Raw genomic sequence first — 9,882 nt, 5'->3', positions numbered from 1 at the left:
TTGGTAAGGAAGATTGGCCCTGAGCTAACATCTGTTGCCAATCTTCCTCTGTTTTGTATGTGGGATGCTACCAAGCCATGGATGATGAGTGGTGTGTATGTCCACACACGGGATCCAGGCCCGCAAAGCCTCCCTATCAAAGTGGAGTGCACGAACTTAACCACTCCACCACCAGACTGGCCTCTAAAAGGGTTGGAGGAATATTCACAGGACCGAGTAACAAAGAAAACGTGGACTTCAGAGTCAGGGAGACCTGCATTTGAATCCTGGCTTCTCCGTCTACACTTGGGACCTTAGGCAAGACACTCAAATTTTATTTTCAGACTGTTTCCTTATCTGTAAAATGGGAAAAAGAATACCCACCATTCACGCGGCTGGGGCAAGGTTTAAGTTTAATAATAAGCAATCACTAAATTGTTCTGATTCATCAGTTTATTAGTTCATTCATTCAGCAAATACATATTGATCTCTTACAATAGAAGAAATTTGAAATCAAAATTTAAAAGAAAATTTGCAACAAATTCCAGTGGTGTCTGGGATTTTTATGTTTATCAAAATGAGTTACAGGTTAGGGGCCAGCCGAGTGGTGTAGCAATTAAGTTCGCACGTTCCGCTTCAGTGGCCTGGGGTTCACCAATTCGGATCCTGGGTGTGGACATGGCACCGCTTGGCAAGCCATGCTGTGGCAGGCGTCCCACATAGAAAGCGGAGGAAGATGGGCACGGATGTTAGCTCAGGGCCAGCCTTCCTCAGCAAAAAGAGGAGGATTGGCAGCAGATGTTAGCTCAGGGCTAATCTTCCTCAGAAAAAAAAACAAAAAGAATTACAGGTTAAGTCGGGGGGGAGGAATGAAGTGCACTGCTTTTGAGGAATTATTTCCATAGGGCTGTCCAGCGAGGATCCACGTGGCTGCCGTCCAGTTAGCCTGCCTGGAAAAGTGCGTGCAGCCAGCTAGCTCTTGTTCAGAACACAGCCTGCCACAGGCAGGAGACGGCGGTTCCCGGGTCCCTGAATTAATACTTTGGGCTGGAAAATCGTCACCGTATCACTGATCCCAGTGACACTGGACTGACTCCTTTATAGCTGGATGAGTTCTTCGGTCTCCTTCCATCAGCCTAGAGTGACTAAATTGAAAAAACGTCTTCCCTAGTGTTTGGAAATCTCTCAGAATCCAAAAATACGGCCTCTAAAAATACTTGTAGTGCTTGGGCCACCGTGTAATTATAAAATGCAAGGGGCCAGTTGGCAGAAAGGCCTTCAAATTGCTTGCACGTGCTCATCGCCCCACCACACGCACACCAACGTCTGCCACACCCTCTGCCTTTACACACATTTTGCAATGAGTCCTCACTGAGCTCACACCAGGCCCTTAAAGATCTTACCCAGTGGTCAGTGTCGACCGAGGTACTGATCTGAGCTACCGAAGAAAGCCCTCGCCTGCGATAGAGAGGGGGCATGGTACACGGCACACGCCAGGTTCGCCAGTCGGATTTGGTGCTCCTCAAGGTGACGTTGCCACCCGCGCCCATGTGGAAATGAACCTGCTGTGTCTGGCGCAGACTCAGGAGTGTTCTATGATGAGTTTCATTCCCTGTCGGTAAGATCTGGGTCATTTATAGATGTTTGCTTCCACTGCCCCTATGCCAAGCATTAGAAATTCTGAACACACTTAATTAATGATTAATGACATCCTGAGCTCCCTCTGCCGGCCCTGCCACAGCCGGCTGTGGCGGGGGTAGTTCTGTTTATATTTCTTTCAAGAACAGAGCAGTGTATGAGCCACAAACAGACGATGGAGCCGAGGATGTTTGAGATGTAGCTCGAAGTCGACAGGCACTCAGGAGCAGGTGGACCCTTGCAGGCAGGGGTGGGGTTGTCTGTGCTGCTCTCGGCTCGGGGGAGATGGCGCTCACTTCCAGAAGCTTATCACAGCGAACGGATGAAACCGAAAGCAGAGGGACTGGAAACTTTTTCGTTTTTTGTGCACCTGAAGGAGCTCAGAGAGAATCACACAGTATCTGATCTCTGTTTTCTGTTTCAAGTTTCTAAACAGGAAGAACAGAAAAGCCTTGATCCGCGTGAGATCACCCCAGCATGACAGGCCCAGTGGCGCCTCCCTTAGAGGAGGAAGGGGCCCTCCGGCAGACACCCTCGGGAGCTCTGCAGAGGGCACCCCGCCTGGCACTGCCAGAGCCCGGGGCCGCCAGCATCGGTGGGGCCCAGCGTGGCCAGCACACAGGCACATCTTGGCCATCAGGGGCTTGTGCTGCGCGTCCCCCCTCGTAACTGGTATCACCACACGTCAGTCAGCATGATGTGCAACTGGCTGTCACTCCAAACCGAGGACAGGCACTGTTTCATCACCTTAGTGGTCTTTGTGTCCTTGTCATGGTATCGCCCAATAAAGATCTGTTGGGTAGATAAATAAACACATGAGGGAAGAAGAAAGGGTAATAAGGAATAAGAAGAGCGGAGGAAGAAAATGTGCCACCCTGGAGGGGTGACGTGGTTGCTATGAGGACCTGGACATATTGGCCCAGACAGTCCCCAGCCATCAGGGTCTGCCCAGTCACTGTCCAGCGGTGCTGCCCCCGAAGCATGCTGCCACCTGGCCTGGGAAGGGAGGTGACAGAGAGCTGGCTGAGACAGAGAGCAGGGCACCCCCGGGAAGTCAGGTTCTCCACAGCCGCCCCACGGAAGTGATCAGGGGGTCTGCATCTTGGCAGGATTATCTAGAAAGGATATACTGGAGGAGAGAGAAAAATAAGGAAATGTGAAGTTTGACACCTGCCTGCCGTCCCACGTATCATCATGCCGCAGCCCACTGCAGGCCAGCCCGTATCTGGGATGCAAAGATGCATGAGACTACCTGACACTTGTGACAACTCCACTAGGTGCCAGCATTTTACGTGCAATCGCTCCATTAATCCTCCCAACACCCTGTGAGGTGAGAACACTTATCCCCATCGTGCAGGTGAGGAAATTGAAAGAAGGGTTGACTGACTTGCCGGGTTGACACAGGGAGGGAGTGGCGGAGCTGGGAAGAGACATCAAGGGCGTCACTCAGAGCCCACGGTGATGTACAAAGGACAAGAGAGGCCAGCCAAGGGCAGCTGAAATTGCACTTGGTTCTCAAAGAGTTGGGATGGGACTCAAAGATGTCTCTGAGGTGGGAAGTGTCTGCTCCCCCGCTCAGAACCCATCATTGTGCCCCTGCTGGGGGTGCCAGCTTGAAGTGGGTGTGGGCGCCTAAACTGTGAGCACCCTGACAGCTGGGTCCATCATGGGCTCTTGTTACAAGTCCCCTACTTTGGCGGCCATGGCTGTGTGCTCAGTACACCCAGTCAGTTGCTTGCTGTTCGGCCCAGCTGTCTTTTTACGACACTTTCTGTGCTCTTTGTAATAGCAAAAAACCAGCCCCCACCAGGGCTATCTGATGTCACAAAAACCCAGCCTCCTAACTCTGCTTCTACCAGAAGGGCTTTCTCTAACAGCTCCCCTGGGAGCCTCAGCTACACGAGCAAAGGAATAACCTAAATACAAATAAGTAAAATAAATAACAGATCAACATCTCCATGCATAAAGGTAGAGTTAATCCATATTTAATTTCGAAGGCCTGGAGTTTGTGGGATGGGCTGGGGTTTGTTACATGAAGAATTTCAGGTCTATCTGAAGACAGGGCACTTCTGACCGCGACAGGGCTGCAGAGGAGCCTCAGGAAGTGGCCTCGCTATTGTTCGGGCTCTGCTTTTGACTTCACTTCCTGGAGGAAAAGGTCGTTGCAGGCCGTGCACGTGGGCAGGAAATGGGCAGGGCTTGCTCACTGCCTGGTGGTTCATGAAAGAAGAAACGCGGAGAAGTCGTAACCTCTGCGGTTTGGTTTATGTTGCAAGATGGAAACCAGGAAGCCCGTGTTCGAGGAGACTGATGTGTAAAAGCTGGGAATGGAGTGGAGCTCTTACCGCTGGAAACTCAGGAGGGGAGCCAGCCTGTGTCCTCCACGGAAGCGCCCAGGTCCCGGCAGCTGGTAAAACCATAAAACTTTGGAAACATCCCCCAAAACGTAATCACGTCATCAGAATGAGACAGTCAGAAGAGTGTTTACAAGAACGCAACTTGATTTAAAAAAAAAAAAAAAAGAGTTTGATTTTCTCTAAAACTTAACAGCCCCTCCCTGTGGTTTGACTTGAGGGAGAAGCAACATGAGTCGGTCGGTGATAGGAAATGGGGGGACAGTGACAGGAGATGGGGAATGCTGATGCCCTGCCCTACTGCTCCTGGGTCTCAGGGCACTTCAGCGGGTGGAGCCAACCTGTCTTTCTAAGTCTGTGGGTCTGCTTGGTCTTGAAAACCGGTCGGGCAGTCTCGCAGACGGTCAAGAACCACAGCTTGGATCAGCGCTAACACGAATGCCAGAAAGTACTGCTCACGAGCCAGCCAGGAACATGTTTGTACCAGAAAATTGCTTGAGAAGAGACCACAGTTTCGGTAGGGATCTGCCAATTAAGGATAGAAAAACGCAAGTTTAGTGAAATGGAGCATCCTGATGGAGCGACAGGAAGACAAACCCCCTGACAGTCACGTCAACAGCATCCTGAGGGCATGGGCAGGGTGAACCTCACTGGCTCCCAAGGTTTCTGGGACCATCAAGGGGGAGAGAAAACAACCACTCACCTGCTACACCTGGCTCAGCAAGTAAATCAGACTGGAAAAGCAGGACTGGGTGTGGTTCTGTCACACTTGCTTGAGGAAATGTCTGAGTATTATCAGTTCCTCCTGAGTTTCTTATCACTTTTTGAGATAAGACACCATTAACTAAATTTCCAAGCACACCCCCAGGGTGGATCACGATGTCACTGGTTCCCTGGGAGAAGTCCTTGCAGGCTGGCACCCCTGCAGGTCTGGCACAGGTTGCGTTGTAAATACCTGTAGAGGCTGCCGCACCCCCAGGGTGAATGGCAGAGTCACTTTGATCTTCATTAGCATTTTGGATATTAAATAATCACCTGGCTCCCAGGGAAGGGAGAGAGCTCAGGAAAATCCTGCAGGTGAAGTTCTCAGGGGTTTGGGGCGGGCTGGCCTCCAGAATCCACATGGAGCTCTTCAGCAGGCGGGGGGCACAGCTCACCTCTGCCCAGCGGCCCCAGGTGTTTCCCAGAAGCCTCCTCCCTGGCTTTGGCCTCTGAGAACAAAGAGAAGAGCTGTGTGTGAGGGGCCATGCCTGAGACACATGGGGAAGCCATGGCTGCCAAAGGTAAACACACACTGGCCATAATGTTCCAGGAAGACGATGCCATTCTGCATGGGGTGGAGGGAATATGTTCATATGCAGGGAGGGTACTATGTGTGCAGAGACCCCTGGCTCCCAACCTTTGGGTTATGGCTGAAGGGACCCCCTGGGGAGGCTCTGGGAGCTGGAGAGCTGGTGAGCATGTCCCAAGTCCAGCCCTGAAAGGAACAGGGGCCCCTCTTCCGGCCCAGAGCATCCCCTACTCAGGCTCCCACTTGGACAGGACCCCCCAGGTCTGATCACAGCCACAGGCACTCACTGGGCTGGGTTTCCCTCAGGAGGGCATCCTGCCAAGCAGCTCCCGGAGCATCTGGGAAAAGGCCCCTTCCCAGGGGCGTGTTTATCTCATAATTAAAGGGTTGCATTTCAAAGACACTTCTAATGATCCAAAATGTTGTTGCCAGTGTGGGGGATTGGAATTGGCCACCCTAAGATATGCCTCTTTGGCATGAGGATTATTTGGGGCTGGTTACTCTTAAAAACTACAGACATGAGAGAAACTCTGAGAAGTAGAAGTTGCCCTTTGTAAGAGACATTCACATTGTAAAGGAAATCTCCATCTATAAAGGTGTCTCTCTCTCTGCACCAGGAAGAAGGGGGATGACCTTATCTCTAGAAACTCTTATTAATGAGGAAGGCAAGGACTTAAATCTGCATAATAATCTTACTCTTGTTTACTGTGCTTTTCTCGTAATCTCTCATAACTGACTCCCCCACCCCCAACATCCTCCTTTGTTGCTGAAACGGTATTTAAGATGAGGACCTCTGCCATTTTGGCAAGTTGCTCAGTTTTCCTGGGTCTCTCCCATGTATACGTGTTATAAAGCTTTGTTTGATTTTCTCCTGTTATTCTGTCTCATGTGAATTTAATTCGTAGCCCAGCCAGAAGGACCCAGAGTGGGTAGAGGAAATGTCTTCCTCCCCAACACCAGAAAGGAAATAATCTAGTTGGCATCCCCAAGGGACTGTATGTTGAGCCTTCTGCACAACGCCTGGTGTGGTGAGCCCACAGTCAAGGTTACACCCTCGTCAGATGCTAGAGAAGGGGGTCTTGTGGATTGATGGTGGATGGATGGTCACTCATTCAGGACAACACCGATGGAGCGCCTGCTGGGTGCAGGCCTGGGCTAGGGCTGCCCACCGCCTATGGGAGAGACAGACGGGGGTCCCCATGGGCCCAGCGTGGTCCCGCTCTGATGGAAGCCAAAGGCCCAAAGAGGGGCAACATCCAAATCTGACCCAGCAAGTCGGGGAGAGGGTCTTCCCTGAAAGCTGCTCCCTGAAGGGAGGGGCTGGAACTGAACTTGGAAGTGAAGCCAGGTACCAGGGGTTACGTAGATATCCAGTAAGATTACCTTTGACCTTGTTGTGAAAAGAAGTTAGTCTTATCACTTTGCTATTTTCTTGTTTAACCTGAGGGGTGACTCAAGGGTCACAAGGATTTATGAGCTTGTTTTACAGAAGAAAGAGAATGCCTTCAAGGAAGTTACGTTCACCAGATAACCAGCCCCAAGCTGCCCTTGACGCCCAGAAGTCAGCTTGCCCAGGGGCTTATCTGGAGTGAAACACAGATTGTCCCTTTGTTTCTCTGAAACTCCTCCCATCCTCCCACCAAGCCCCTTAGCTCTCTAAAACCCCCATCTTTCTTCTCTGGGAAGTTGGATTTGAGAGGACCTGTGCTCCCACCTTCTCGTTTTGGTGAATTTGAATAAAGCTTTCTTCATCTCCAAGCTCCGATGTCTCAGCGATTGGCTTGCTGTGCATCCGACACGATCTTGAGATTAAGAGGTTTGGTACCAGAAGGATTCCTACTGTTTGGATAAAGGAAAGGCCCCCTTTCCCTCTCTCCTCTCCTTTTCCTTCCTTCCTCGTTGCCCCACTCCCACCCAACCCCACTGAGTCTTCCCCCAGTGGCCCTCACACCCCCCCAGCCCCCCGAAGGACCCAGTGTCTCCCTCCGGGTCTGGACTTGAACTGGCTGCCTCCCCAGATTAGAGGCCGGTCTGGAATTGAGTGAAGCAGGGGCAGTCACAACTGGTCAGTCTGTCCTTCTGCTCCTTCTCATCCAAGGATTCAGAACGGTACTCACTACAATGGGGCTTTGTCCCAGAGCAGTCACTATTCAAAGCATCACTATATGGTCTAATCCTGTTTTATTCCCCCAGCTGAATTAGACCTGGTTCTGGAAACGTGACGGATTTTATTCAGTGTTTTCTCGACCAAACATTTGGGATCAAGAGATCTTTGGAAACCCACCTGCTTGATGAAAACATTTAGCCTTATTCACTACATCTCTGTCAACTGCCTCTGGGCTTTTCGTTTCTTCAGCCCAGAACAGTATTTATTCTTTGCTTCCTCCGACTGACTTAGGGTGAAGGTTTATGCTTTGAACTAAGCACACTGCAGGGGACGCTAACTTGGGTCCTGGCTACAGGTCCTGTGAGTCTCAGAAATTCACCCCCCAGCATCAGTTCAACTTGGAGATTCCACACAGCTCCCGGTTCTTGAAAGCCTCTTACTCGCTGGCACTCTGGTCCAAGCACTCGGCTGTTATCTGACAGCAGGATAAGCCATGGGGCCCCGCCACCTGCCCCTCAGGGGCTGGCCCCCAGGTTCGTGCCAGACCTTGGCTCCTCTTTCCTTCCCAGCCCCCACCTTCCGTCCTGGCCGTGGCAGAGATTTAAGCAGGTGGAATCTCGATCCTGACAGTCTTCAGCTTGTCCATCCACTCTGGTAAGAAGGAGGAGTAGAACTTGGTGGGGAGGCATGGAGTGGCGCTCTCAGGGCCCGGGTGTGGGGTGGCCCTGCGCTCCAGCTCCTCCTCCGTCTGGACGTCCCTCATGGTGCCAAGGCCTTCTGTCTTCAGTGCCCGCTATTTCTGTCCCCTGAGAGCAGAGTCTGTGTCCTACCCACTCCGCACCCTGGTGCCTCCCTCAGAGCAGGAATTCTGGAAATACATTCTGCAAAGCCAACAGAGTGAAGGGACCAGCAAGGGGTGGAGAGCTGAGATGGCAGGGCACTGCCTAAGGAGGAACACGCATGGTCTTCTCAGGTTCAGCCTCTCCATTTGCCCAGATCTCAGCGTAATTCAACCTAATTTGTTTTTTTAAAAAGTGGGAATGAGGGGCTGACCCTATGGCCTAGCGGTTAAGTCCAGCACTCCCCACTTCAGCCTCCCGGGTTTGGATCCTAAGTGAGGACCTACACCACTCATCAAGCCATGCTGTGGTGGTGTCCCACACACAAAATAGACGAAGATTGGCACAGATGTGAGCTCAGGGCTAATCTTCCTCACCAAAAAAAAAAGAAACACTTGACTCTCTCTATCCAATTAAAGGGCCACCTGTGCACCAGCCCCTGGGCTGGGCTCACCCGCTGAGCTCACAGGATGGGGAAGAATCAATCCTCGCCCTGTAGAATCTGCCCACAAGAGGTGCAGAGCTCAGCGCTCACCTGACCTGCCTCCGTCCTGTCCCCTAGCCCCCAGGGAGCACCGTGGGGGCAGGAGGAGCCTGTGGGACTCATCCTGCATCTACCTTCCACACCAGAGCACAGGGGTCTGTGAGCCACTGATCTGGACCCTACCTCTCTCAGGGGTCTCGTTGCCTCTCTGGGGCTTTACATCCGGGCCCTTCACTGTCTGCATGCTCAAGTAGAGTGTTGTTCCCATTTTACAGGTGGGGACAATCGATCCAAAGAGGTCAAGTGACATGCCCAAGTTCACGCAGTTGACGGCTGCAGAGCCAGCCTCAGCCATCCTGCCTCCCAGGAAGCCTGGCCCTGCCCATTAGGCAGGCAGCACTGTCCCAGCCTGCACCGCAGAGCTCCCGTGCCACAGGGGTGAGAGGGCTCCTGTGCGGGGACGAGCAGCAGCGTGACAGGAGGAGGCGGCGTTCGAGATGGGCATCGAAGGGTGAGCAGGATTTCAGCAGACAGCAGACAGGCGGGAAGGCTATCCCAGGCTAGGGCACCAAGGGAGCGAGTCAGGGACACAGGCAGTGCAGGTCAGGCTGGGGGGCGCTGAGGGCCCAGGAAGAGCAGCAGGTCACCCAGGCAGGCAGCCCCTGCATCCGGCCCGCCAGGCCCTCTGAGGCAGGACAAGCTCCTGACACTTCCCCTCACGGTCGAGAATTCCAGGGTGCATCGTTCTCCAGCCAGCCCAGTGCTACGAAGCTGCGCCGCCTGGTGAGACGAACCGAATATGCATGAGCATAAGGGACTGCTTTTCCTGCCCACACAGTTGTGCCAGGTGTCTGTGCAACTCCAGCTTCCTACTCAGCTCCCCGCCAGCGAGTCCTCGGGCGTGTGTCAAGGGGAAGGTCGAAGGGCTCAGCAACCCTCGCTCTCCTCACATGGCTGTGGGCAGTGGCTCTCTCTGAACGCCATCTATACAATAAGGACCTTTTCAGTAAAGTGCAAGGGAAACCCAACTCAAAATGGCTTATGCAAAAAAGAAAAAACAAGGAAATTACTTGATTGCTGCCTAACTGGAGAGTGCAGGATAGAGCTGGTACTTCAGGTACAGCTTGATCCAGGGCTCACACATCTTCAGGAGGCAGCTCTTGCCTCCACTCCTGCCAGAAGTTTCCTTT

At 52.4% G+C, this 9,882-nt stretch overlaps 1 long non-coding RNA gene across 1 annotated transcript; it reads right to left on the bottom strand.

The window, feature by feature from the left end:
• Positions 1-414: 414 nt before the first annotated feature.
• On the bottom strand, positions 415-5,105 carry LOC139080664 (uncharacterized). The gene is made up of 3 exons (XR_011535354.1): positions 4,675-5,105; positions 3,963-4,496; positions 415-2,409 (listed from the first exon to the last, which is right to left on the bottom strand). It is a non-coding gene; the product is annotated as an uncharacterized lncRNA (long non-coding RNA).
• Between the last annotated feature and the right edge of the window lie 4,777 nt (positions 5,106-9,882).

Source organism: Equus przewalskii, chromosome 31 (assembly GCF_037783145.1).
Source record: "Equus przewalskii isolate Varuska chromosome 31, EquPr2, whole genome shotgun sequence".
Taxonomy (NCBI): Eukaryota; Metazoa; Chordata; class Mammalia; order Perissodactyla; family Equidae; genus Equus; species Equus przewalskii.
The sequence above is the reverse complement of the archived record's forward strand: the minus strand, read 5'-3'. Positions and strand labels throughout refer to the sequence as shown.